Source organism: Rhea americana, unplaced genomic scaffold, assembly GCF_003343005.1.
Source record: "Rhea americana isolate MKP2758 unplaced genomic scaffold, rheAme1 scaffold_171, whole genome shotgun sequence".
NCBI lineage: Eukaryota > Metazoa > Chordata > Aves > Rheiformes > Rheidae > Rhea > Rhea americana.
The window spans coordinates 75,080-80,675 of NW_028185828.1; positions in this window are offsets into that span (position 1 = coordinate 75,080).

The window sequence follows — 5,596 nt, forward strand, 5'->3', positions numbered from 1 at the left end:
TTCTTGCTTTTTCAGCTTGTTCCCCCTCCTCCCACCATCAGAGCAGCATCTAAACCTCAAGTGAGTGAGAATATATGTTTTCTCTTCTGGGGAAAACAGAGTTACATAAATATCCCCTCTCACTCGCAAGAAATCCCAGCAAGGCGCCTGCTGCTCCCAGGGAGGCTCCTCCGGCGGCAGGGCGCAAGGTGCAGCTCGGCAGAAACTCTCGCCCCTCCTTCAAAACCGTCACAGCTTTTGCCTCTGAGCTGGGAAGCGGGGAAATTCCACGTGGTTTTCTGCAAGCTTGAGCGCCAAGCAAAAACGAGAAAGGAAACGCTTTGGACTTTGTGCYGTTAACGCCGTTAGTTTATTTGGATAGTGAGCAGGTCAAAGCACTCAATCGAAACAGAGCCCCATGGAGGAGCTGGGACCGGTTAATCTTTTCCTAGACCATCCCAGACTTGAACTTAGGGCTCGATCTGTGTGAGCTGCGTTCGGAAGCCCAGGGCTTTGGACGAGCTCCCTTCCGGAGAAATGCCGTTGCAGCTGAGCTGTTACAGCCCCGGCCGGGATGTGTGACTCACCACCGGAGGCTGGCCATGGAGTTGCCCCAGCAGTAACTCTTGAGTGACTAATCCTTTCTTAAGTCCCAGCCCAGGCAGAGCAACTGCAGGGTAGAGCCTGAAACCGGGTGACAACGCTCAGAATTGGCTRGCCGCTCCGCGGGAAAAGCTGCTCCTCGTGGAAGTGGCTCAGTGCACTGAAAATTCGGGTGAAAACAGGGCTGCTGACTAGCTTGGCAGCCTCTTCGGCATCCCCGGGGCTTCGCAGGAAGGCAGCCTGCAAGGCTCCTTGGACTGGGCTGACCAGCAGCGTCCATACTTGGACCATGGATATTTGGGAAACATCTCGCCTTCTGGGACTGAACTTGCAGGAGAACAAGCATTTGTGCACCCTGCTGAGCTATGCCGTGGAAAAACGAGTTTTCTCCTCATGGAAGTTAGGGCCTGTCTCCACAGAAGATAATTAAGCTGAAGTGTGATTTGAAGTAGAACAGGAATTCATAGTTGTTTCCTGGGTGGGTAGTTATATTACAAGCCCCAAAAGTATGCAGGGCCTTTTGTTTAACCAAAACCATGTGTTCTGTGTTCTAGATACCACTGACTTCAGCTCAAGTGATTCAGGGCCTTGGAGAACAACTAATTTTTCAGTTAGGTCAGAATAAACGTTATTTAACAGCCTTACTGCATTTGCAACTTCAAATGGCCGTGCCTGGCTTATGTGAGAGCGCTCTGGGAGTACCCAGCAGGACTGGGACGGACCCGGTCTATCCACTGTCCAGAAAAACAGCTTGATGCCATTTATGTGACTACCTTGCATAAATTCACATGGGGAGGAGGCTGCATGTGGAAGCGGATGCAGAAGTACAGACGTATTTTAGAGCTGCTGCTTCCCAGTTTGCCCAGTAAYTCACACTGTGCCCTGCGGTATATCTCAGCAGGGAAGAGCAACCCTCAACACCGAGAACCCGACTCCAAATCCTCGTTCTGCCAAATGCTTGTTACGAAGCTGCAGTTCTTGGCCTGTCTGTCTCACTCCCTCTGCTTATGAAGCTGGACCAGCAGAGCTATCTGCGCTGACAAACCGCACAGATAATGTTTTTCCACAGCGCTGAACGAAGACGGCTTTCTGCCGGGCTGTGGGTATTTAAGCTAAGGAGTGGGTTGAGTGATGTGAGCCTTCTCCCGCTCCCCAGCCCCATCGCAGCCAGACGCTGGAGCCATGCATGGGACTCCCTGGGCCAGTAACGTCACTCACCCACCAAGCAAGAATTTCCACCGCTTGGCTGCAGCCATGCCCGGAGCTGGCAGGCAGAGCATTTCCATTTAAGGCTGATTTGCAGAGCAGACGCTGGTCAGARGCAGGAGAGGGGTGCGTTTTTATCACTCGCAGACAGGCCTCCCRCCATGCACCCAGCCCTTATCGCCACTGGCCTCCCCGTCTCCGCAGCTCCATCTGAGCCAGGAGCCGCTCAGAAGCTGGGGAGATCGCTCCGCAAGAGGAGCGGCAGGCAGAAATGAAGTGCGTGGAGAAGATGAGGGGACCCACAGCAGTTCTGGGATACCAAGTTTCCCCCGGCTTCCTTGGCTCTATTGCAAGTGGAAAAATAAAATGAGTGTTAAGATTTTGAGCAGAACCTTGGCTCGCCTCCCAGAYCCTGTTTGCCCGCGGCCGGGAGCGGGGAGACTTGAGACCGAAGTGGGAAATGCCCACAGTGGGCAATTAGGTAATAAATGGCCCTGAGGGGAAGTCTACTCCTATCTGCCACAGTTAGTGGTTAACCTCACGCGAGCTCGCTGATGCTGTGGCACTCAAGGGTTCAAACCCTCCAAGTATTTTCATCCTAATGATGCATCTGTTTGCTCATTGGACTCTTATGTCCTAAAAGAGACTGCGTGGAGTTGAAGGTGGCTCTAATCTCCCCTTCCAAAGCATCTGTCTTTTAACTGTGATCTGTGGTACACCTCTGTAGAGGCGATGGGGTTATGCCTACATACACATTTTGAATGYCGGCATTTTCCTCCGGAATTTTTCTGTTTCTTGTTTTTTTTTGAYTCCTGAAAGGGATTTGAAGCTGTCTGATAATTTTGACCTTCCCCCTCAGGGCAAACAAATGATTTTTTTTTCATTTAACTGCCAGGTTCCTCTCTAAAAGAGGGAGGATGCTCTTGTGGGCACTCTGCTGCGTGTGAACCTCCTGAGAACGGAGCTTAATTCCCCACTKCATCACGGTCTCCGATCCAAGTCACCGAGCCTCCCTGTGCCCCACTTCCCCCCTAGGCACGAGGAGGATGTTAATACCTCGCTTTTCACGCCCCGAGCCTGCTTTATCTTTGTGGTTTGTGAGATGCTCGTGGGTATGGAGCAGGTAGGGGAATTTTATCATCCTTCCTCACCTCTGTGGTCTCTGGGCCAGTGAAAGGGTTAAGAATTTCTCCTTACAAATGCCAGCCCAGAGGGCCTGTTCGACTAAAAGCAAGGGAAATTTTAAACAGCAGACATCAAGTTTGAACTCAGATCTACTCCCTTCCTTGCCTTCCCCTCCCTTCTCTCATTTCCTCCCCTTGAAACAGGACTTAAAAGGAGCTTTGAGCGTCACAGCAGCCGAAGGAAAGTCACGCGCTTGACGGCAGCAGCAGCGTTGCAGACCAGCTAAAAGTGTGACCTGCAGYGCCGGAGCAACAGCACGGGCTCCTCGGCCGAGCGGAGGGACCTGCTGGCTTGGCAAGTCTGAGGTTTGAAATGATGGGTATTGCATAAAATTTGGCGGGTTGAAAAAGCCAGCCTGCTTATTGAGAAAAGTCAGTCGTACTCTTTCCGCCTTCTGCTGCTAAACCTCGGAAAGCCCCATCCCAGGCTAAGTCTCTGTGGGGAAAAGCCATGATATTACAAGAGCTGGATACTGCCCACGTCCCCAGACAAGCCTGCATCCCATCCCACTCCAGGAGCTGGCGAGATGCAGGCTGACTGTTTTTGCAGTCAAACTAGCCCAGAGGCAGTAAGGCAAATTTACTTGGTGGAGCAGGACTTTATCCTCCAATGCCCGGTGCCCAATGTTATATACATTGAGGATGTCCTGAATCTTTTGTCCCTTTATCTCAATTATCTCAAAGCGTATGTTATGTTCTTCAGCCAAAATATGTATTTTTAAAATTTTCTTTCTTCTATCGAAAGTTTTTTCACAGGTGAATTTAGAGCTTATATAGGGAGCTTCCTACRTGGTGGGATTTTGATCCAATGGGAGCTGGATCACTTTGCTCTGTTTATTGCTGAAGATGTGAAGCCAGGGTCTGACGACCCCTGGCACCGCAGGTTCAAGGCTGTTTTTCTCACGTGTGCAAACACAGCCYAGTGCAGTTCCTTTGAACGAGGCTTGTGGTCAGATCCCACAGTACGGCTTCCTGGACGCAATGTTTATTTTGCTGACTGTGGCCGAAATGTGCCCTCCGTTTTAGGGAACAGCTGGACTGGGTTTTGGCATTGAAGTTCACAGAGATCACGGGTCCTTTGGTATGAATGGTGCTTCCTAGTCACAGGGCAACATTATTTTGGGGATACAGCACTGAAAGGATTAATATGAAATTTCATCTTGACACAGAAAGCTAGAAAGAAGATAAAAATAGACTCCTGCCTCTGCTGAGTCATTTGCTGATTTAAAACAAGTATAAGGATGTGTTCGAAGACTGCTTTGGGACCTACTGCTCTCGCTGCAGCATGTAAGTGTGGTCAGGGGAAGAGGGCCAAGGTGGTGTTACCAAAACCTCTGAATGGACCATCAGTGGCTTTCGTTTACCGAAGATGTCAGCGCCCTTTGCTTGCCAGGACAAYGGGAGCCAGCAGAGCTTCATTAATGACTGATTCTCTGATGATGAATGTGGAATAATCTCAATAAAAACAAACCCAGAAGACATCAGTGTTTGAGAGCAGCCTTACGTTAGTGTTGCAGCCTGAACAGCCTCCTGCACAGCTCAGCAAAGCCCTGGGCATACCTCTAATAAAAATTCAAAGCAAAACCAGCTCYACATCGTGCATCTCTGACCTTTTCTGATTTCTGGAGCATCCTTATGGGCACAGGATGGCTCTTGTATCCCAGCTGTTATGGGGTTAAGCTCATAACAGTTAAAGTTCACATGCCATCCTCCTGCCTCAGACCTGGTGAGGAACGGCAGCACGTACGGAGAGGCTGAAACCATCCTTTTTTCTGTGCTTCCAAGAGACGCCAAAGACAGCTGAGACATCTGGAAAGTCAACTCACACATGCTGGAGGGAATTAAAAATCCCTCAGCGTTTGTGGTTTTGCCTCCATCGTGCAACACCCGACTGACTCCTGAGCTGTTTAGTATATTCACAAGGGACAGGGAATCCCAAGCCCACAGACACCAGCCCGTGTTCCASTCGCAGCTCTGTTACCCCCGTTTTGCAAGTACCTACAGCCTGCTTGCTGCCTTCATTCCCTGCTCCGTCTCTGCCTCTGGCTTGCAGCTGCCTCCTCCACAGCTCCGTGACGGTGGGCTCCGGGTCCCTGCCGAGAGGCACCGTGGKGGAAGTAACCCCTCAGTCCCAGGGGGTGACTGATCCTGAGAAAGGCGAGCAGTAGCTTTCTCCCAAAACACACATCAGTCACTTTCTCTCGCGGGCAAAAAATACCACATATGGTGAATGTCRTGGGACGGAAATACCCCCAACTTGCTTGCTCTTAAGCACCAGCATCTGCCTCCTTATTTTTCAGCAGCACTGAGCTTTGYTCTGAAAAGTCAGACTTTTTATTAAGAAATTGCCGAGAGCCACGTACCCCCTGCTCCCGCCTGCACCCTGACGCTGAGGCGACGCAGGCCGTGCACGTCCGCTGTTGCCCTTTGCCGGCAGCGGTGGGGAACGTAAATCCCCCAACCCGCWCTGCTCCAGGGGCAGGGAGGGAGGGAGGAAAAAGGGGCAGCTGGAGGACAGCAAAACGTGGGTGCAGCCCGGGGTTTTGCTCTGGGGACGCTGTCAGACACCCGAGTCACCGCGCAGCACCACACGCATCGCGAGGCGGGAGCCCGCGCAGGGCCAG